General features: G+C 41.4%; 1 long non-coding RNA gene across 1 annotated transcript; it reads left to right on the plus strand.

Moving 5' to 3' along the window:
* Positions 1-871: 871 nt before the first annotated feature.
* LOC115155837 (uncharacterized) lies at positions 872-23,428 on the plus strand. Its single transcript, XR_003868143.1, has 2 exons — positions 872-1,281; positions 23,340-23,428. It is a non-coding gene; the product is annotated as an uncharacterized LOC115155837 (long non-coding RNA).
* The last annotated feature ends 899 nt before the right edge of the window (positions 23,429-24,327 follow it).

Raw genomic sequence — 24,327 nt, forward strand, 5'->3', positions numbered from 1 at the left:
ATTGAAAAAAACCTGACTTGTATTGTGAAAAATGATGGGTAGCGTTGGCTAAAAAAGTTGCTGTGGTGCGCTTGGAGAGATGCGGTGCTCTTGGTTGAGATGGTGCAGTCTGCTGCAAGCAGGAAGTTATTGTTCTGGCGGGGCGCAGCGTTGCAGATAATGTTGGTTCTCTATTCCACAGTTTTGAGTCATGTATGTTTTATTTACCTAATGTTGCAGCATATGGATATGATAGACTGACTGACTGACTGAGTAATTGCTTTTACAGCATTTGCGTAAAAACATAGGCATTCCTTTTTTTATAATGTTTATGTGGAATGGATAGTATAGACAAAGAAATCCTATGGGTGCAGTAATATCTGAGTCATTTCCCTCACGTTCTGTTGCTTGTCAACTTTGACAAATTAAATGGGAAGGAGATGAGAACATGGCTTCTTGGTGGTGACATTGTCACGAGCGAACTTCCTGATGCAACAGTATGGTAACTGCGGGAAACGGACAAGCTCACCTTTTGATCCGAGGCACTCCGAGCAGTCTTTTACCGGCTATTCGATTTTACAATTCAATGCTCCTCAATCCCCTTCCAAGTTGTGATAGTATATGAAAACAATTTTGAGCGCTTCTAAACTTAAGCTGTATTTTGTCCTCCCTACCGGAGACTCCAGGGAGCTCTCCAGCTTGCCAACCATTGGCGCATGAAACCTTCAGCCTATACGTTGATTCAGTGAGTCATCACGACGCTGTAGGAAGAGTTTGGTCTGCACTTGGCGTTTCCCTGCATTTCCCGGTCCTATATCTGCTAGCCAGCTATAGGACTCCGGTCTCCGCTGCGCACGGCGAGCGCCCGGTAGCCTACCTATCATACCCTTGGCGGAGAGGGGTCTGCTCGCTCGTGTCTGTTGGAGTTTGGATGGGTGCTGGTCGTTTGAGAACACGTGACCTAATCTGATCATACGATTGTGTCTAGGATTTGGAAGAAGGGGTTTTCTGGCTACATCGTGCGCTCGAGGCTCGAAGGTTTTGCGCTCATAGCCTATATGTTTTTCCCTCCACTCTCTCGCTAGCTCGCTTGTGCCACCGCTCCGCCTACCCTTTTCGCAACATTGACGCAACCTATAAATACTGGAACAAAAGAACAACTTCCTTGACTCCTGCTGAAACTGCACTTAATCGGGACACGGATCCCTGTTGTCAAGTGAAAGGAAATATTGAGACGGGGGTTTATCTGGCAGCGATTTGAGCTGTGTCATCCCACTCGAACACTGGTCTCCGAGGCGCATAGTAAGTATAATTAACCATTCGTACTCTTTAAACTTTTTGATTTTGATGCCGGGGTTCTGTCCTAGATCTAGCCAGTTGCATCCTCCTTAATGGACTTCAATGTCGAAAAGAAATGTTGATTATTCGCCATAGGGTTGTTTGCGCTTTGTTTTCCTTGGAAATTGGACACAAAGTGCCATCAGATTCATGTTGAATTTCGATCTCCTTCAATTAATGACTCTGAACTGCATTTTATTGGGAACGAATTTGCCATTAACTATTAAGTGGATAACACTGGTGACATTGTCTTGTTTAGGCTACTTGTGGTGTCTTGTCATCTCCTTGCAATTTCTGACTACAGTAGCCTAATTAAAGACCCATTCTAGACCCAATTCTTCAGCGTTTCTTTTAGGCTACAGAATTGGTATTCATGCATAGCGTAGCTTATATATATATTTTTGAATAAACGTCAAATCAAAGTGTTGCCATGTAGGCAATCATAGCGAGTAGCCGGCTTCGTGGAATAGGCAACTAGATTGATAATAAACTCAAATTAATTTATTCTTGTCATTTTATTCACAACCCCATTTAAACCTTGTTTCGTGTTTTAATCCACCACTTGCGCAGGCAAACCGTTATTGTCCTATTGCTTTGTCGCGCTGGTATTTGCAGTGTGTGAACAAAGGACTGGGGATAGTCGGCTCGGCAGAGAGCGTCAGGGAAAGCAGGCGGGCTGTTTACAATAATAACACGATCCCGGTGACGTCACCTAACTGACAGAAGCCTCCGCCAGAGGTAAAGCCGCTTAACCATCGCCAACACGCTATACTTGGAAAGTGGTTACATCATCGAGGTACAGAAGGAGGGCGGGACTTCCGAAGGAGTTCAAGAGCTGTTCTGAGTTCAGACCTCCAAAGTGTGAGACTAATGGAGTTTTAGGGTTTAAAAAAGGAAACAATATTGGTTTATAGTGTTGTATAGTTTTTGCTGTTCATGTTTGCTTTGAACACTAGAGGAACACATACTTCACATATTAAACTTGATTTGATAGCCTATTATGGGTTTCATCTCATAGCCTTGCCTACTCCTGAAGGTATTCACCAATGAATCCAATATTCACAACAGCCTATTGTTTGTTCTATGAAGTTGTGTGAAACATGGATGATAGCCTAATATTCACTATATTTCTATGTGGTTTGAGAAAGGGCCAAGTAGAAGTTTGTCAGGCTTCTCTCCCTTTCACCCTGGATGTGTATAGTGCAATTCGTACTCCTGGCGTTTTTTTTTCTATGTTGATAGACACACTTTAGCCATGTTTTTTTTATACTAGACAATATGAATGTCTAGGGCGGAGATCTTTATTTTACTAGTCGCTAATTCAACTTGTTCATGAGTTATGAATATGTAAGGAAAGTGCTATTATAAAACATTATACATCTGTGTCCACACAGTGGTGTGAGTAAGAGAGAAAGAAAGGGATAGAGCAAAAGGGAGACGAGATACACCAAGGACTAGTGGGACCAGTGCACTGGCTTTGTGCAAAAAAGGGTCAGAGGTCAATGTTGTGTTTTCAGGGTGACCTGCCAGCGACTATTAGCCATTGATGAATGTGATGTTGCTCAAGTGTGCGAGTTGGCCCCCTCCCAAAGGGGAGATGCCCTAACACACCCCCTCTAACCCTACCCCACCTCCACACGCACACACACACACCACCCCACCCCCTGCACTGCCCTGCTGACAGGAGTACAAGGGGGCAGCTGCTACAGATGTCTTTTGGAGCGAGGGGGAGGAGCACCAGGGGCACATCAATAGAGGGGCTCTGGGAGTGTCTCTTTAGGGCACTCTCTCTGGGACTCACAAAGCTGTTTGGCACCAAGATGTTTGGGACCAAGACATCTTCAGATGCAAACAAGTGCAATAGAGACAGGTTATGTTATATGCATTTATGCAGGCCTATGTATGTGTGCTCACATATGTAATAATGTTAATAATAATCTGTTCAATAAACAAACTCTATTTAGGCGCACTGCAGTTCACCAGTCCCCATTCAAATGTACTTTTCTTTAAAGAATTGCTCCTGATATCTGTATGCACTAGTTTAGTGCCCACACAGCCCACATGACAGTTCCCAACCAGAGCATTTATCTGGAGTTGACTCTACTCTGTAAACAAGCTGCCTTCACATCCACACCCATCAGCTGAGCACAGCCACTCACGTCCACACTTCTCCATATCAGAGTTTAGGGAAGCGGTCTCTGTTTAGGACTCTTATTATACTCAATCCTCTTTATTCTTAGGTTACAAAAGTGATTTTAAATTGTGTTTTTATTTGGGGTGTAGCAGGGTGAAAGTGACATCTCTGACTTTGTTTGTGGACCAGGCTGAGGTGTTAGATTCGATAATGTGACACAGATCAATCTCGGGGCATTGTCCACTAACCATGTTTACAGTCTCAGTGTAGAGCCGGGCGTGGAGAGTATTAACGGATTTCAAATAATAGACTGGTGCTGTCTATATTTGGCCGTGGGTCAAGTGTGTATTTGTTATTTTATGTTATTTCAGCTGAACACAGAAGGGATTTCCCCTGACTGTTCTGTCCGAATCCCTATGTTGTGACGGAGAGGCAGGGAGACTTACAGTGTGACAGATTTGGCCTAAACCCTTCCATGACTAAGTTGAGGGTGGCTAGGTAAAGGACAGGTAGATTGGCCAGGTTTACAAACTGTACAATGGATGACTGGATGGAGGGAGGGTTGGACAGACAGAGGTAGAGAAACCGAAAGATGGCATTATGTCGGTTTCTCTTTTCTAAAATATACTGAACAAGAATATAAACGTAACCGGTAAAGTATTGCTCCCATGTTTCATGAGCTGAAATTAAAGATCCCATAAATGTCCCATACACACAAAAAGCTTATTTCTCTCAAATATGTTTACATCCCTGTTAGAGAACATTTCTCCTTTGCCAAGATAATCCATCCACCTGACAGGTGTGGCATATCAAGAAGCTGACTAAACAGCATGATCATTACACAGGTGCACCTTGCGACAGGGACAATAAAAGGCCACTTTAAAATGTGAAGTTTTGTCACACAACACAATGCCACAGAGGTCTCAAGTTTTGAGGGAGCGTACAATTGACATGCTGACTGCAGGAATGTCCAACACAGCTGTTGCCAGAGAATTTAATATTCATTTCTCTACCATAAGCCACCTCCAGCGTTGTTTTAGAGAATTTGGCAGTATGTCCAACCGGCCTCACAACCGCAGACTACGTGTAACCACACCAGCACAGGACCTCCATGTTCGGCTTCTTCACCTGCAGGATTGTCTGATACCAACTACCTGGCACGCTGGAGAAGTGTGCTCTTCACGGATGAATCCCGGTTTCAACTGTAGCAGGCAGATGGCAGACCCTCTGAAACTGTCTGCCATCTGCTTGGTACAGCTGAAACCGGGGTTCATCCGTGAAGAGCACACTTCTCCAGCGTGCCAATGGCCATTGAAGATGAGCATTTGCCCACTGAAGTCGGTTACATTGCTGCAGTCAGGTCAAAACCATGGTGAGGATGACAAGTGCGCAGATGAGCTTCCCTGAGACGGTTTCTGACAGTTTGCGCAGAAATTCTTCGGTATGGCGTCATGTGGGCAAGTAGTTGGCTGATGTCAATGTTGTGAACAGAGTGCCCAATGACGGTAGGGTCATGGTATGGGCAGGCATAAGCTATGGACAACGAACACAATTGCATTTTATCTATGGCAATTTGAATGCAGAGAGATACCGTGATGAGATCCTGAGGCCCATTGTCATGCCATTCATCCCCTGCCATTACCTCATGTTTCAGCATGATAATCCACGGCCCCATGTCACAAGGATCTGTACACAATTCCTGGAAGATGAAAATGTCCCAGTTCTTCCATGTCCTGCATACTCACCAGACATGTCACCCATTGAACACGTTTGGGATGCTCTGGATCGACGTGTACGACAGTGTTTTCCAGTTCCCACCAATATCCAGCAACTTCACACAGTCATTGAAGAGGAGTGGGACAACATTCCACTGGCCACAATCAACAGCCTGATCAACTCTATGCGAAGGAGATGTGTCGCGCTGCATGAGGTAAATGGTGGTCACACCAGATACTGACTGGTTTTCTGATCCACGCCCCTACTTTTCTTTTTAAAGGTATCTGTGACCAAACAGGTGCATCTGTATTCCCAATCATGTGAAATCCATAGATTAGGGCATAATGGATTTATTTCAATTGACTGATTTCCTAATATGAACTGTAACTCAGTAAAAGTTTTGAAATTGTTGCATGTTACGTTTATATCTTTGTTCAGTGTATATGCACACTAGCTAGGCCTTGTCAGGGTGTGAAGCCCCTCCTTGGTGTGTGTGTGCTGTGTATAGGCCCACATGTAATATCCAGGTTTGCATTAGAGACTGCAAGTGTGTTGTGTGAACTACCCCGTTGCCCACATCCCTTTGTGATGCGATGTCGTCCCGTGTCTGTTTGCGGTGTGAGGGACCCATCCTCAGTCACATGACAAAAATAAACCCTCAGAACCAAGAACTCCTTGAATGAGAAGCAGCTGAGAGTGTTACAGCCAACCTGGCCATGTACACAAGTAGTCTAACATGAAATCAAAGTATCAGGCTAAATCAGCAGCCCCAGCGTGGTCAGCTGTGTGCTTGATCGTCCGCTGTGCCTGAACTGCGCCGCCGCAACCACCACACTGTGGCTCTTGTTCCCTCCTCTCTCTCCCTTCACCCCCCCCCCTTCTGTTCCAAACGTCCCCTAATGAAGAGATGCATTATGTGATTTAATTTAGGGTCCCTGCGAGAGAGAGAAAAATAACAGAACCACAGATTTGTGTGTGGTGACATGTGACTCATAAGGATCTCTCCCTCCTTAATGCAAAGCTGTGTGTGTGCTCATGTGACAGTGACACAATGCAGAACAAGCTGTGTAGTATTCCGGGGGATGGCTTGGGCTTGGGCACAGCTACTGTGTACAGTTGCTATTAGTGGGAGACCCATAGGGCTACAGCTCACATTATCTCCTAGATTTGTCATAATAAAGCTAAGAAGTGAACCTCATTGTCTGGTCCAACTAGTTGCTTTTAAAATTTTAGCAATGACAGTGAGTTTGTGTCACTCTCTTAATCTCTTGCTTTTCCCCTCTTATTTTCTGCTTTGTGAGAAAGATCACATTTAGCTGAAGTGTACTGATCCTGTAGATAACTGACAAGTGTGTGTGTGTGTGTGTGTGTGTGTGTGTGTGTGTGTGTGTGTGTGTGTGTGTGTGTGTGTGTGTGTGTGTGTGTGTGTGTGTGTGTGTTGTATGTGTGTAAACTTAGGCTAGCATCAGGGTTTTCCCTCCAGGCCATGGGGGTGTTTTTGCTGGCTCATCTCTGCCTGTTTAACAACACGGAGCTCCTCCTAAACTGGCTTCCTGTACAAACCAGTTTATCTGTAAACAAACATGTTTTTTTCCTCCCAGTCCCATTGTCCACACTGTACCAGAAGGCATGTACACAATGAATGCACGTGCTCTCTCTCTCTCACGCGCGCTCTCTCTCTCTCTCTCTCTTTCTCTCTCTCTCTCTCTCTCTCTCTCTCTCTCTCTCTCTCTCTCTTTGAGCTGTTTGTCACGAGTGCCTGTCTTTCTCTCTCATAGTATATGCCTCTGTACTGAGGAAGCTTTTACTGAGAACTTAAACACTTGTTTAATTATCAGATGCAGTTAGTTTGATTTGAACAGCTTCATGTATTTAATAAATGGTGTATGTTCTCTGAATGGGCCAGGATGGGGAAAACACAGTGGCAGAATACAAACGGAAAGTTTACCAAATTTGTTAGATTAAAGTTATAAGAAACAAGAGTTCCACTTTGTCTGTCACCAGAGCTGTGTGTCACGAGTGCCTGTCTAAAAACAAATGGCTACCTCAGTTGTAGTAGGCCTATGGTTGAAAATTCAGTTAACTTTCCCTACATTTCCTGCTTATTCCCTCCTAATTCCTGAAATCCTCCGACCAGGATTTTAAAACCAGTCACCATATTCAAAATAATGTAACATTCCCAAGCTCTCCTTCATGCTTTCTGTGTTTAACTTGCTAGGTGCACAGCGCTGGAGGTGATAACAGGCCCAACCCACCCCCTGTCTTGGCCTGGCCTGGCCTGGCCTGTCTGTACACGGGGTTGTGTGTAGTCTCAGGATCTGTTCTAATACTTAAATGCATTATTGGATGAATCCTCCATTCCCTGAGGTAGGCTGTATCACTTCAACATATAGGTGAGAGTAGGGCTAGTAGGATACCATACCCCTACATTGCTTTACTTCGATCGTGTCATTTCAGATCAGATCATTTCCTGGTTGCTAAAATTCAAATAGTTTGCTTAATTTCAGTTTAAGTGACAAAACATCAAGTATAGTGTAGAGAATCATTGTACCATCTAAATCGCTGTATAATTTATTTTTTATAACCCAAAATATTGTATTTTAAGCTGTTTGAAGCTGGAGTACAAAACCAAAAGTAAAAGACGCAAAAAATAAACTTAGCTCACATAGAACAGATCTACCGCTTCTTAGACTTGCTTTCAATAAGAATGACAGATCTAACACACGTCTATGTGAATTTGGTCAGGAAGCCCAAAAAGTTCCTTATTGTTGCTTTAAAAAGTCCCTTTGTATAAAAGTGTCTGCTAAATGACTGTGTTAAACACATTATTGAGAACATAAGGTAGTGAATAAGGATGGATTAATGAACGAAAGACTGGAAAGTTGATAGCTGCTCGTTCCTTGGTTAGGCCTACTGTCTTTTTTTTGCAAGCCTCTTGTTCCCCTGCTTATAGACCTACTCTTTTGAACGTCATCTTGTACCATAATCCTCATGTGGATTGAGAGGATTTGTGTGGTATTTAATTTAACCCAGTGCCCTCTTACTTTGTGGGGAACTCCCAATAAAACTAGGCAGATCACATTTACTTCACTGTCCATGGAAGAAATATTGAATTCTGGGGTATTATACAAACCAAACAGCAATCCATGTTACTATCATCATTGGTTACCACCCTATGTAGACTATGCCTACAATTCTGCATAAGGTTATATACAATGCATTCGGAAGTATTCAGACCCCTTGAATTTTTCCAAATTTTGTTACGTTACAGCCTTATTCTAAAATGCATTAAATAAATGTTTTTCCTCATCAATATACACACAATATCCCATAATGACAAAGTGAAAACAGGTTTCTAGCCATTTTTGCACGTTTATTAAAAACAGAAATACCTAATTTACATAAGTAGTCAGACCCTTTGCTATGAGACTGGAAATTGAGCTCAGGTGCATCCTGTTTCCATTGCTCATCCTTGAGATGTTTCTACAACTTGATTGGAGTGCACCTGTGGTAAATTCAATTGACTGGACATGATTTGAAAAGGCACACAACTGTCTATATAAGGTCCCACAGTTGACAGTGCATGACAGAGCAAAAACCAAGCCATGAGGTCGAAGGAATTGTCCATAGAGCTACAAGACAGGATTGTGTCGAGGTACAGAAAAAAATCTGCAGCATTGAAGGTCCCCAAGAACACACTGGCCTCCATCATTCTTAAATAGAATATGTTTGGAACCACCAAGACTCTTCCTAGAGCTGGCCGTCCGAGGAAACTGAGCAGGGCCTTGGTCAGGGAGGTGACCAAGAACCCGATAGTCACTCTGACAGAGCTCCAGAGGTCCTCTGTGGGGATGGGAGAACCTTCCAGAAGGACAACCATCTCTGCAGCATTCCACCAAACAGGCCTTTATGGTAGTGGCCAGACAGATGCCACTCCTCAGTAAAAGGCTGAGGAGTGACAGCCCACTTGGAGTTTGCCAAAAGTCACTTAAAGGACTCTCAGACCATTAGAACAAATATTCTGTGATCTGATGAAGCCAAGATTGAACTCTTTGGCCTGGCTGCCAAACATCACGTCTGGAGGAAACCTGGCACCATCCCTACAGTGAAGCATGGTGGTGGCAGCATCATGCTGTGAGGATGTTTTTCAGCGGCAGGGACTGGGAGACTTGTCAGGATCGAGGGAAAGATGAACTGAGCAAAGTACAGAGAGATCCTTGTTGAAAACCTGCTCCAGAGCACTCAGGACCTCAGACTGGGGTGAAGGTTCAACTTCCAACAGGACAACAACCCTAAGCACACAGCCAAGATAACGCTGGAGTGGCATCGGGACAAGTCTCTGAATGTCCTTGAGTGGCCCAGCCTGAGCCGGACTTGAACCTGATCAAACATCTCTGGAGAGACATGAGAATAGCTGTGCAGCGACGCTCTCCATCCAACCTGACAGAGTTTGAGAGAATCTGCAGAGAATAATGGGAGAAACTCACCAAATGTAACGGTGCCAAGCTTATAGTCTCATATCCAAGAAGACTCGAGGCTGTAATCACTGCCAAAGGTGCTTCAACAAAATACTGGTTACAGGGTCTGAATACTTATGCAAATGTAATATTATTTTTAAAAAATGTATACATTTGCAAAAATGTCTAAAAACCTGTTTTTGCTTTGTCATTATTGGGTATTGTGTGTAGGTTGATGAGGGGGGAAAAACAATTTAAGCAATTTTAGAATAAGGCTGTAATGTAACAAAATGTGGAAAAAGTCAAGGGGTCTGAATACTTTCCGAATGCACTGGAATAGGCCTCTCACTCACTCTTACACACACACACACACACACGCACACACACTCTCTCTCTCGCTCTCTCTCAGTTACAAAGGGGTTGTGCTTATAGAATAAGGCTATCTTACAATTTAAGTGAATAATGTATCTAAACTTATTTAGCATTGTGTGCTATAAGCAGGCGGCAAGTAAATGGATCCTGCAAAGTCGCTCAGTCAGTCTCGGCTACTCAAGCCTAACCTAAACTTGCGCAATAGGCTAGTGTCTGTTCAAATAGCCTATGGTTGTTCATTGAGAACTCCCTCTATCTTTCATGTGTCTGCAGAAGGTATACACTTCATAGAAGCCTTACAAATTCCGCAGCGGTTAAAGTTGCCATGGCAGGAGTGACTGAGAGAGGCGACCAGTCTCTCCACCAACCCAATGACTGTAAAAATAATTGACAAAGCCATCGATCACGTGACACCATTCATTCTTATGTGAAGACTCAATAGCACACTGAAGCCAAATTCAGTCAATTAAGATGGCATCTCATGGAGACATAACATGCGCAGTTTGAGCTACTCCAGGAAGTGACATTGCAAGCTCTCCGTGCTGCCCCCTCTCATTGAGTAACTAAGACCGAACAGGGTACTGCAGGCTGCCATTAGCAACTAAATTATCCTTATAACTGCTTCTGCGTGCGATATTATTTTCGGTCCAAGGACATGCATCTAGTGTATTAGAAGCAATTATCGGTACTATGATTGTCTTCTAAACATTTCTTTATTTACAAATTTACAGGAAGATTGACCACGAAGATTGCCATTCCCCTATTCACTATATGGGGGATCACGTTTTCTGCAAACAATGCCTGCAGTACCGCGTTCGGCCTTTCACTCCCGTGGCTTTAATGAGAGTTGGCAATCGTTCCCCCCTGCTCCAACCCCCCCCGCATCATCACTGGTGGGGTGAGCGAGAGCTGCGCTGCTGCTATGTTTAGTTGGGAAGACTGCAGGTCTTTCCTTTAACTTTCTGTTAGGCAGAAAGCTTTTGACTTTCACTATCACCTTAATGTCCCCAAACCAGAGAGGACACAAGCCACAAGATGTGCTTTCTTTAAAAGTCTACATCCATGAGCGCTACAGACTATGCCCCCAATCCGCCATAATGTAGTCCGGCAGTTGCAGTCTCCTGAGTCTTTCATTCAAAGGAAGCTTAGAAAAGGAGACATTATTTTTAGTAAAAGTGTTGCCTACTGAAAATCAATTGCGTAAGCCAAAAACATCCGATCTATCGAAAGGTTTGAAAGTAGCTTGAATCCACACCCCCGTGCCTAAAATCGGGTTATTTTATCACCAGTTTGCCTTGTCAGGATGGATTTCATATAGGTAGCGAGCGTATCGTGCTCTTTTGCTGTTGACTTCGAAACTGGAAAACATTCGCTTTTTTAATCTGAATTCTCATCTTTCAACCGCCTCATCCTTACTTGAGTAATACGTCTGTGTTCTAAGGGACCATTTGTGTTTAAGTGTGACAGTATGACTATATAGGCTTTTATACGTTTAAAACGGGCTGTAAAATTATCTTTCGGGACCTAAAGTGTTAATTTCCCCCCCCTCCTTTGGCCATAGAAGAGAACGCTGCGTGGGCTGCAAGATCATTTGAGAGTGCATTTTGTTTCTCCTCCAATCCGCTACACAGAGCTCAATCCCGATATGCCCAATGGGGAGAAGGGGTGGCTCTAACGAATTTGAATGAAGAGAGTATCTTTCGGCGCCATTTTCGAGTTAGCTGCGTTTGCTTCAACAGCTGTGAGGAGCGGCTGCTGAGAGTAGGCAAGTCAAGCGCTGGAGCTGTCGAAAGAGAAGATAATTATTTCCAGACACTCAAAAAATACCACAAACATATTAAAATGATCCTGGAAAAAGAACACCGATGGATGGTGGACGAATTAAAGGAAAATAAGTAAAAGAGTACGTCGTATCGACCGGTGGAGACGTTAGATGGTTAGCTAGTGAATGCTAGCGAGAAGAAAGGGGTGTCTGACTTGGCTACCTTGAGAAATGCAACATTTAGAAATACATTTGCGACAAATTAGTGGACCTTTCTAAAAATAATTTAAAAAATTGAGAAATTATTTCAGGGTCAAGTGAGTGGAGTATGACCGGTAGAATGTGGATTTTTTACAATTATAGTCCTTTTTTGTAACGTTCAGTTTGAGCGGGAGGCACTGAACAGACTGTCGGCACCGCTGTCAACAACAAATGCACAGCGAACTGTAGCTTGATATCGCTACCTTTCGAAAACGATACAATGATTTAAATACTTTTTAAGGTTTGTAAGGCTGGGGATACCGTTTCATATGTTACTCATTTTTTTCTATTTTTGAGGAATTTAAGTGTAAGTAGTCACTTACCTACTCATTTGATCATGTTTTCTAGTTAAGTTAACGTTAGTGGATTCGCCTGATGGAAAGCTTTTCACAACCTCTTATGGTAAGTGTGTCTATTGATTGCTGTTTCAACTAACAAGAGAACATTCGTTAGTCAGCCACCGAATCGACAATTCTACCAGCTTGTGATACGTCTATTTGCTCAGTGATTGTCTCGTTTGTTTTGACATCCCGATTTTTAGCCTAATGAATAACTAACTACGTTGTGTAGGTAGTCTAATTGTCTGTCCGAACAGTTGCCAAGTTTTGCTATCGTTTAATGTATCTTGACTTAACATCTTAGTTATTTCCAAAGCGACCAACAAAAAAATCAGCTGGCCTAGTTATCACTTTTTCCCTATGATTGAGATGGTGACTGAGCAAACAGTCGTTACAATGTGGCGCTCGCCTGTGTGATTGCAACATACGGTTTAACTTTTACCAAACTACTGGCTACTGTAACCAGTACGTGAGTTAAGACAATTAAAATGTACATTGTACAAGCGGTGTTGTCAAGGCTGCGTGAATGTCTCTGATACAATGCAATGTTTCAGCCTTGATTGACTTGCACTAGGTGGTCAGAATATTAATCGCATTGAATAATAATAGTATGCTATAATGTGACGTTTGTTACCAGAGTGAGTCCTTTACTGCAGTTTAAACTACCAATTAATTTACTTGTGCGCTTTATTCCGTGGCGGGGGAGGCGGCTTGCTGACACTAGACCGATGCAATATGGTAGGCTCTAATACGAGTCATACTATTTTCGTCCTGTCGTTCACTGTACTGAAATCGTGGCGCTGTGTAAAACGTGTATATCCAACTCGAAAAAAGCGTGTCGTATTGTTAGGCCTGCTCAACAAGGAAATTATACTATTTCCCCACGTAATATACACTTCAGTTATTTTAATCCTGCCTCACCATGGCCTTTAGCTGCTACAACTCTTCATACAGAATAACCCACTTCTTTCAGTTTACTTTTTAATCCTGAGCTCCTTTCCACCAAGCAATTATAGTCATCTGATTATGTTTTGTAGCCTACCAAACTACTCAGAACTCCCCCTTCCTTGTCGACAAAACTAAAAGAGGGACTGGTCTGCTGCAGTAGGGGTCAAATGTCCCTGACGGGTCAATTATCTTAATTGATGTAAAGGTTTCTACTCTTGTCATGTGATGTCAAAATGGGGTTAACAAGAATTAAAAGTTGGGCCAGTTTCCACGTCTCTTGGTCCCAAGCACATTGCATTTCGACAGTCTCCCCTCGGGAACTCTACCTACTCTCGAGTTGAGGATTTTCTAATTGTATTCATTCAAAATTGAATATGACCTACTCTTGCCATTTATTTTTCTCAAGGAATTTACCCCCCAAAAACAGTAGGTTTGATTGCTTTTCTTTTTAAATATTTTGATTTGGTGCAACCCTGTCCCTGGGTTGTCTAAACTGCACATGACTTCTACAGTATAACCAAATATGTATTGAAATGGCTCCTGTTGAATCCAAGGCGTGTATTAGTGACATATAGCCTGACTCGTATGTACAGGGAAATATCAATTATACTTGAACCTAAGACAAAATGTGTATTGTTCCTAGCTACCATTGTAGCAGAACAGAGATGATGGAGATGTATTTGATTTTGTATCAATTAGGCCACCCTACTATGGTCAGTTAAAGCAGATGGGAGTTTGTTTTAAACCCTGGGCTTAGACAGGAGTAGTTCTAATATAGTTTTGTTCCTGTGATCTCTGCTTAACCTAGCGCGAGGGAAAAACCCTCTGAAAACCACATTGTGGAGGTGGTAATGCATGAAGCTTTTTTCTGTTTTTTTGTTTATTTTTACAAGCCCAATCTTGAGCATATGAAGTTCTCACGTTGTCATTCTATAAGAAAAGGCATCAGAATTTGTATAGAGAACTTTTGGGTTTGTAGAATGCACCATGTGAAATACACTTTACTGTTTTGAGTGATATCAAGTGAAAAATGTCCCCCATTGTCGATTATTGGTATGTTTGTGTTGACTTAAACTGGCAAGTGCAGACTGGTGTCAAGTATTAATTTGCCCAGTTTAACTCTGTTCTCCAGAGAGAAAGGGAAAAAGAGACCCTCCAATGCAACATAAGTGTAGTTGTGAGTGTCATATGCAGCCCATATCATGCTCACTACAGTAGTTATGTCGTGCAAATTTTATCAAGAAGTGATACTAAAGTTAGCAGTGCAGCATTTGCAGGAAGTAGACAAAAATTAACAGTGGCATAGGAAACATTTTTTTATTATCTGCATCAACAAAAAATGTAGGCTAATGGATATTTTTGGATGTGAAATATTGGTGCTAGCTATATCATTGCTTAAAAAAGGAATATATCTGACCAAGTGTTAGTCAGGTGAGCCCGGTAGTGAAACACAAGTGTTTGTGTTGTTCTAGAACGTTAATGGCATTTGGTGACTCATCATTCTGTATTCTCAAGCCCCTCTGGCAAAATGGGCTCCCACCCCCATTTCCTGGTGGAGTTGTGCCTCTCTGCTCTCCCGGCCTGCTCACACGTGTGATAGCCGGTCTGTAGAGAACCATCCCATGCAGCACAAACTCTGTAGTATTTAAATTCACCATGATGCGAGCAGGTTTTTACAGGTTTTGTTGGTTATTTTCCAGGGCACTGTCGTGGAGTGTGTTTCCACAACTATGCCATGTCAAAGGCAGGCCATAAAGAGGCAATAGTGGTGCTTCCCTCATAAAACAGGATACTACTTCACAAGTCCTGATAGTTTTTAATCTTAACTGGTTCACTGTGGGGAATCCATGTTTGAAATTATTTGTTGAGTATTATGTAAAATGTAGTATTGAAATGTTCTCCCCACAAAGTGTATGGCTGCTGTTGGGATGTCACAAGTGCTTATATAATGTGGAGCGTATTACGTTGCTTCTGTCATGCATACATTTTTCCTGACATGTTTTGCATTGGCGTCAGTCTTTGCATAGGCCACAGTGCATCCTAGTGTCACATTTGCACACGGCAGATTATTACACCTTCCCCTTCTACTAAATGACGATTCCTGTAGTGTAAGCCTACTAAAAACAATATCTCAGGTTGGTGTGATGGGCAAATATATTAGTCTTTTTTTTTATGCTGATGAAGTGGCAATGCAACTTGTATATCAGGGAGGGTTTTGAAAAATGTTGGTGAAGTTTGTGCAGTTCTTATTTAGTGTGTGTGTATCTATATATCACACACAGTCCCTTCAGATATTAGTCACACCCCTAGACTTTTTACACATTTTGTTGTTACAGCCTGAATTTAAAATGGCTGAAATTGAGATTCACTGGCCTACAGACAATACCCCATGTCAAAGTGGAATTATGTTTACAAATTAATTAAAAAGGAAAAGCTGAAATGTCTTGTGTCAACTTTTCACGGGAATCCTCAAATAAGTAAAAATATACTTACGTTTCATGGACTCACTCCGTGTGCAATAATAGTGTTAAACATTATTTTTTTTGAATGACTACCTCATCTCTACCCCACACACAACTATATGTAAGGTCCCTCAGTCGAGCAGTGAATTTCAAACACTGATTCAACCACAAAGACCAGGGAGGTTTTCCAATGCATCATAAAGAAGGGCACCTATTGGTAGATGGGTTAAAAAAAAAGCAGACATTGAATATCCCTTTGAGCATGGTGATGTTATTAATTACACTTGGTATCAATACACCCAGTCACTGTAAAGATACAGATGTCCCTCCTAACGTAGTTGCCAGAGAGGAAGGAAACTGCTCAGGGTTTTCACCATGAGGCCAATGGTGAATTAAAAACCTTTAGTTTAATGGCTGTGATGGAAGAAATCGGAGGATGGATCAACAACATTGTAGTTTTTCAACAATACTGTCCTAATTGACAGAGTGAAAAGAAACCCTGTATGGAATAAAAATATTCCTAAACATTCATCCTGTTTGAAATTGGGCACTAAAATGCGGCAAAGAAATGAACTTAATGTCCAGAATACAAAACGCTGTGTTAGGGGCAAATCAACATAAGTCTGAGTGCCACTCTTCATATTTTCAAGCATGGTGGTGGCTGCATCATGTTATGGTGAAACTTAATCCTAGAGGAAAACCTGATTTCAGTCTGCTTTCCACCAGAAACTGGGAGATTTATTCACCTTTCAACAGGACAATAACCTAAAATGTGGCCAAATTGACACTGGATTTGGTTATCAATAAGACAGATGGTGAATGTTCCTGAATGGCCAAGTTACAGTTTTGAATTACATCTATTTTAAAATCTATGGCAAGACCTGAAAATGGTTGTCTAGTAATGATCAACAAACAATTTGACAGAGCTTGAAGATTATCTTTTTAAAGAATAATGGCTAATGTTGCGCAACTCAAACTCACAGCTGTAATTGCTGCCAAAGGTGCTTCTGAAAAGTATTCACTTGGGTGTGTGTTTCATTTTCAATAAATTTGCTAACATTTCTAAAAACATGTTTTCACTTTGTCATTATGGGTTATTGTGTGTAGATGGGTGAGGAGAAAACTTTGAATTCAGACTAATACAACAAAATGTTGAATAAGTCAAGGGGTATGAATACTTTCTGAAGGCTGTGTCTGTGTGTTGGGATATATAGTACTGTGCAGTGCAAAACCTTTTATATCCCAGTAAATATTGCTCAGTCTGTATGGACAACATAATGTGTTGTGGTCACTAAAGCTGTAATTCTATGGCTTTGCTGTGCGGACACCTTATGGTGGTTGTATGGATGTGCTAGACTGCTGACATGTCTAAATGCAGTATTTAATGTATTAGTGATGCCGATTAAAAACATCACTCATTACATTTTAATTAATGCTGTCTGGTTGCACCATTTTTAAATCCTCCACAATAAGTTTGACTCCATCCTATTGAAACACTATTTTACAAGTCAATTCAGGCTTGACTTAAGGGAAGCTACTGGTTAACATGGCTGCCCCAGTTACTTAAAATACTCATACTTACAGAATATTATGTAGTAACATTTGAAAATATGGTTGTCCTTTCTAGCTTCAGCCTTCCAGTTAGGCTTTTCACTGTTTTTCTTTCTTTTTTACACTGGTTGTAGTCAACGGGAACAAGCGGTCCTTGAGCTTAATTGTGTAAAAATATATAATTAATATTGCTTGAGTATGGGTGCCAGTATACAAAACTGTAAGATGACTATGGGATATAGTCACTCTCTTTAGGCCACATCAAATGAAATGGAGTATCTTATCAGTCAGTCAACCGGATGGGGGAGATGTGAGAATGTAACCGTAGTGGCACTCTGCTGGGCCTCTTTTCCTCTGGGTTTGGGGATGTTTCATGATATCCCCACTCCACCAGCCCCCAGCATCACAAAGCGGCATAGCCCTCTTTACACGTCACGAACGGGAACTGTGGATAAATCACATTTTTGTATCAATGTGTGTCTAATATTGTAGTTACATTTTGGGGCCCTATGCTAAACCTAGCTTGTGGGATGGGGAGGGAGAGACTGTCATAGGACTGGAATTAGTGGGAATGCATCGCAGAACAGCTTAACTGTAAGTTGGGGCTTGTGTGTGAGTTTAGACACTTGTCAGAAGGGAGAGTGAGTTTTGGCCCAAGTGTGTTGATGGGGTGCACTGTGTACGTGTGAGAGTGCTTTGGATACACTGGGGGTGTGTCTCTTAAATTCACACACCCCTCTCTCTTTTCCTCTTTCTCTCACACACCCCTCTCTTTTCCTCTTTCTCTCACACACACTGAGCTTGGATCCTAATCTCCCTCACTGCTAGTTCTCTGGCCTGCTCCTCTCATGGAGAGATGACTCATGTTGATTACTAATGCGACAGGCGTTGGTTTGGTGTCAGTGTTTATGGCCGGGTGAGGGTTGTGATGGAGCTGCAATACGTAGGGTAGTTTCTCTGTCATTTCTCTGTGGGTCCGGTGCCGAGGAGGCGTCAGTCGGGACGTAGCTCTGAAATGGCCGGCGTCACACTGCTTCTGCTTTGTCTACTTCCTGTTGATGGCTTTTCTGGCCCTGCAGTGGCTACAGTGGGGAGATGGAGCAGCTCTATTGAAGTGGTGAGTAGTCAAGAGAAACACCTAGTGTTTTGGTAGTTAACCAAGTTTTGTGTACAATGTACATTTCATGTGTTTGGTTTACCGTACAGGCAGGGCAGTTGTGTGAGCCTGGGATTTTCTACAGTTCTACACTGGGATGTCTGCTATGTGAGGGTGAACGGGTGTGTGGGGCATGCTTTTTCTCCACAGACACATGCTGGTCATGGGAATAGTTGTATGGGAAGCCCTCTCCCTAACCTTGACTGGATGTCTCCCCCCAGTTCACTATACATGCATCTGGACTGGTATGTAAAGTTGAGATAAGGCTGGTTGTGTTAAGGTTTTCAATTGGGTTTTATGTTTTCCCACATACAACCGGGTTTGAATTTTGTTTACACCTCTCCTTTTCTGTATTATCAGATGGTCGGCCTGCCAGGCTTTTTTTTTCTCATCCCTAGTGTTCTCAGTCCTCAACACATTAATTGACTTGAAAATATATTGTGTAGTGTTGTTTTCCAGTTGATCGTTTTCCTTTCTTTTCTCTAGTGCTGTGTTGGAGTGAGAAGGGCCCTACTGTAACAGACCCGCCTGACCGTGAATGGGGAAGATAGATTGGTGCTCGGAGGTCACTCGCAAGTCTCCATTAGTGGAGTCGCGTGAAATGAACAAACTGTGTTTGACTGTGTGTAGGCTTGGTTTGTGAGTGTGTATCTTCTCTGACATTGGTGTTGTGCAGAGGGAACCCCAGTCAGTCAGTTAGCTCTGCGGTCACTCTGCCTGCCTTGTTCTCTACTGGGCATGTGTTGTGTGTTGGACAAGTGGGAACGGGCTGCTGAAGTTTTTGCAGGATTAACACCCACAACTGCATGACTGGTGTTTCTATGGCTTAGAAGGGTTCCTATTTATAGATGTCAGGCCTGGTGTAAATTACTATAAACAATAAACTGAACCTCTACCTCCCTGCCTGCACACACCCCTGTCCAAAACAGTTACCTCTGGCTAGTTACTCACCACATTAAACTCTACTATTTTAGGGTGAAATTAACTCTCTAAAAGACATGAATACACCCAAACCAAGTGTGGAATGGTCAGCTTTAAGTCCCTAACCATTCTAGATGAATGCTGAGAATTTTGGTTTAATGTGACTGAATTTTGGTAGTTTGGTTCTGTTAATAGTGATTTATATTTTGTTCAATTTATTGTAATGATTTTGTTAAAATTGCAGTGTCACGTGTGTGGGAGAGTGATAGTAAGAACTGTGTTTGTAGGTTGTGTGTCATTGAAGTATAATTCAAATGTAGGCCTATATTATATTTTAGAAAGTGATTGCCACCTTTTAAAAAGTCAAACATTCTTAGATAATGGACAAGAACATCCCTCCATACACAAGTACCCAGTTCTTCCAACTTCAGTCTAGTTACACCATGTAGTTACACCATGTCATGGTGTAACTAGACTGAAGTTGGAAGTACATCTGGGTTATTGTGTATGGAGGGATGTCCTTGAAAATACAGCCATAGCTAAGGAAATTGCCCTATTATGTTAAGTTTGATTTTTTTTCTTTTTTCTAAAAAAATATAGATTTATCTAGTGTGCCATTTTAGTTGTATGTGAAGTTGCATGGGACTGCTTTCAAACCTAAAATCCTTTCCCAGAATGTAATATCAGGCTTTTATAACTTGTTCAGTAATTTGAAATGTATTTGCATTTTTGGTACTAGTTGCTGTCTAAACTGAATTATGATATGACTGCTTTTTATACTTGACAGCATTGTGCATACAGTCCTCATAACCTACTTAAAATAATCAAAGAAAAATGGTAACTTTTCCCTCAACTAAAGTCTGGATGTATCAACTCTATCAAATTAATTATTTAAATGACTGACCCATTCTCCCATTGAATAACAATAAAGCAACATTTGAACATTTACATAAAACAATTGTCAGTACAGTTGAGAAACTTCTTAGAAATGTACCATATAGCCTACACAACATATACGAACATAGAAGAACAGACTTTTGTGTTACAAATGAGGCTAAACTAAGTTTGCTCTTGACAAGAGAATGGTTTGTGATGGGGGGGTCTAGAGCATCCTGCCCCTGTGGAAGGGGGTCACTCGACCTTTGCCCCCAGGGTCAGGTCACTCTGAGTTGATTATTCAGGGTGCGATCCATAGGAACGGGTTAAAAGGCTGAGGAGCAGAGGCGACAATGGGAGAGAGCAGGGAAAGGTTAAAGCCATAATGGTGTGTGTATCGATATTGGGTTGTAGTGACACCTGGTCAAAGCTCCTCTTGGCCCACTGACGCAGTCTGAGGCCTCATTCAATCACCTGGTTCGTGAGTTAATTTATGATTTTTCATAAAGGTAAAGCGGGAGCGAGAGAGACCCAGAGAGGGACTGTCTCAGGAGTGGTGTGTGTGTGCACAAGTGTATTATTTTTCTTTAGATCAAATCGGGTTCGATTTATTTTTCAACCAACCGGGGGAGTGGGAATGCAATTTAATTAGAAAAATATGACATGCCTGACTTGAAATGTAATCAAATGATATGAAGTAAGTCTGTATACTGTAGTTGCTGGTATGAAAAGTGGGTTAAAGTGGTACAGATTGTTTCATTCTTTATTACAATGTACATGAGTCGGAAGCATTAATATTATTCAGACAATAATTAACACTTCTCGTGTTAGTGACCAGAATACACCTTTGCTACCGCAGACCTTCAATTGAAAAATCCTATGGATTTTCACTTTTAATTAGTGTTCTAGATAAACCACTATAAAACTTGGACCTTATTTTTCTAGTTTTCTTGTCAGCATCATGAAATATAGGCCAGTTGCAATTGAGGCCCCCATTTTAAAACCTCTTTTGAAAAGGGGGCATATTTAAGTGACCTATCTAGAACTCATTTGTGGTTTGCTTTGCTGCACATTTAGTTGTCAGTGGCTATTTAACTAATTATCTGAGAGAATTTGTATTCAGTATGAGGGAAACGGAAATCTATTAATCATTAATTTTCTTGCGTGTCTTTTGACCCGCCTTGTCCAAATTAATATTTGTGCCTCAGAGAGGGAGAGTGTGTATTTGTATCCCTCGCTCACACTCTGTCCTGGTTAAGTACTTTCTGTTCTATGAACACTTAGCAGAACACAATGGAGCAGGCATTATCTTTGTAACCCAAAAGTACTCAGCCACAGAACACCTGGGATACTGCCATCAATGATCAACACTATCCCCTGGTCATGTAGATTTTGTGTATCATACTTACCATGGAGTCTTGTACCAGTGAAAAGGCTTCAAGTTGAGGCTCACCAAAATCTAAAAACTGAAATGGTAAAATATGAAATACTGAAAAGATTGTGTTAGGAGGCCATAGGACGCAATGATCTGAAATTCAAATAAATTAAAACACAGCCTATCAGCTGTTAGTACAATTTCACCTTGCAATATTTTGGGGGGTAAATGACTAACTAAAGATATTATTTCTCATATGGTATAACTTGAGTGAAAAATGAAATCCTGTGAGAAAATCCTAGGCCAAATGTCTTTTTAGCTAACTGGCAGTGCTGCTGTTAATTTAGAAGTTGTAGTGTAATTAAACTGTGTAAGATGCCAAATGTGTTTGTGTTCACTTCTCTGCTCCCACCCTGTAATACCGGGGCCCATCTCCCGACACAGCACTGTTAACGCTGGGTTATTTCCTTATACACCCACAGTTGTCCAAGATGGCGTCATTGTTTGATAATCATTATAAACACCTGCTTAGGGAGTAGAAAAAGCACATATTATTCTCTCTATCATTTCTGATTTGTTTTCCAAATGCTTTATTTTAAGCTCTGACAAGGTCCAGTTGTAATTCATGGCGATGGACTTCATATCCTTGGATTTTGGATGCCTCTGTTGTACACACAGATTTGTGGTCATATTTTTCACACACAACCCAGTCAGTCCCCTAATAAGTTACACCAATCATTTATGAAGATGCTATCGCTGGCTGGCCAGGGGGGAGTGGATCATCAACTAATTAATGGTCTTCCAGACGTCCCTTTTTTTTCTGTTGGTGACATTGATCAGAGTTGTTGAATTGTGCCGTAGTGCGTTAGTGATATTACCAGAGAGTGGTTATCGGACCTGATCAAATCAGCGGAAGCAGGCGATATTTGGAAACTAGGGTAACCATAATTGTGCCTATGATGCTAGTTAATACCACACCATAACTGCTGTATCACTTTATAAACCCTGTTTGTCTGTTTGCTGCTCTACCTTTCAATAGGTTCCCCTTTGACCAGATGGAAGTTGAAGGATGTTTCATTCAAACAGCAGTCAACCATTTTTTTCCCCAGTACAATAAATGTGACTTAGCAGAGTTGGGGACTAGTCTTTTTTGATAACTGTCAAGTGACTTGGACATTGACATTGTGATTTGATATTTATGTCCCTTTGTCATGCTGTGGTTCAGTCTAATAGTACTTCTGTTCTACTGATCTTAGGGGATATAGTGAGTAATGAATTTTCATTCTTGAACTGACTGATTACTTTCAAAATGGGCATTTTCTAGAGGTATAGCAATTGCCAGATTTTTATTGTTGAATAATTAAGATGTACATGTCTGAGCTGTAATATTTGTAATTTTGGAAACAAAATGCTGTATGACGATGAATTATATTTACTCTAACCCAAGCCTTGGGGCCAGATTTATAAACGTTGCACTATAGTTTAGCTAAGTAACACTGGCCTGATGTGTGATTTGAAAGTGAAGTGATTGAAACTGCATCACCCCTTCAATTTAGCTGATTCAGTCTCAACCTGTCATAATACACAAACACACGTGATCTGTTGTAGAAGAGAGAAAAAAAGTACAACCTCGGTACTTTGCCATTTTTTATTTAGCTGATTATTTACCCCCATTCTCTCCTCTGCTTTTCAGATGGTTTGAGAGTCCTGGAGTTCCTTTCAGCCACCGATAGACCATCTGAATGCTGCTTTCGGGTGATACCTCACAAAACTTGAAAAAAATATATATCTTTTTTTTTTTTAATTTCCACTTTGTAATCCATATAATGTTCCTTTGGAGGAAGTATTGTTGGCATATATTTGACATTTGTATCTAAAAGCAAATTTGAGAAATAATCTATGTTGGCCTACCCAGACACCATAACTGTTGATCTATATGGGGCACAAACATAATCTTCATGTCATTTAAAACCTCATTGTGTGCTCTAAAATGAGAAACATTTAATAATGTAAATGTATGATTTTGAAAGTATGAAAATATCAATTTTTCTCACTGTGTTTTATGGACTGTTTTACTGACAGAAGGTAAGAGTGGGACTTTTTTGTTATGACCAAATGTATGTGGTGGGGGTATGTTGAACGCCATTCTTCCTATTGCGAGTACAGAACAGCAGAGTACAGTACATTATACTGTACTCTGGTGTACTGTACTGACCTATAGTCTACTTTTCTGTAGTGAACTGTACTGAACGCTACTCTGCTGTTCTGTACTGGCAATTGAAAGAATGGAGTTCTGCATACCCCCACCCCACATATATTTGGTCATAACTCAAAAAGTCCCAGAGCTCCCACTGTAACATTCTGTCAGTAAAATATGAGAAATTGAAGTCGCTATATTTGTGATATTAATTTCCATACTTTTCAAAATATTAAATGTACATTTAAATCTTGCATAATGAAATGTTTTACTCATTTTAGCAGACACAATGAGGTTTTAAATGACAAGATGCAGTTTGTGCCCCATATAGATAAACAGTTATGGTATCTTGCAATGCTCCTGGGTAGGGCTGAAATGTCAAATATGCCAACTTGGATTAATTATTTCTCAAATATGCTTTTAGATACAAATGTCAAATATATGTAAACAATACTTCATCCAAAGGACCATTTTATGGATAAAA

Source organism: Salmo trutta, chromosome 20 (assembly GCF_901001165.1).
Source record: "Salmo trutta chromosome 20, fSalTru1.1, whole genome shotgun sequence".
Classification (NCBI taxonomy): domain Eukaryota; kingdom Metazoa; phylum Chordata; class Actinopteri; order Salmoniformes; family Salmonidae; genus Salmo; species Salmo trutta.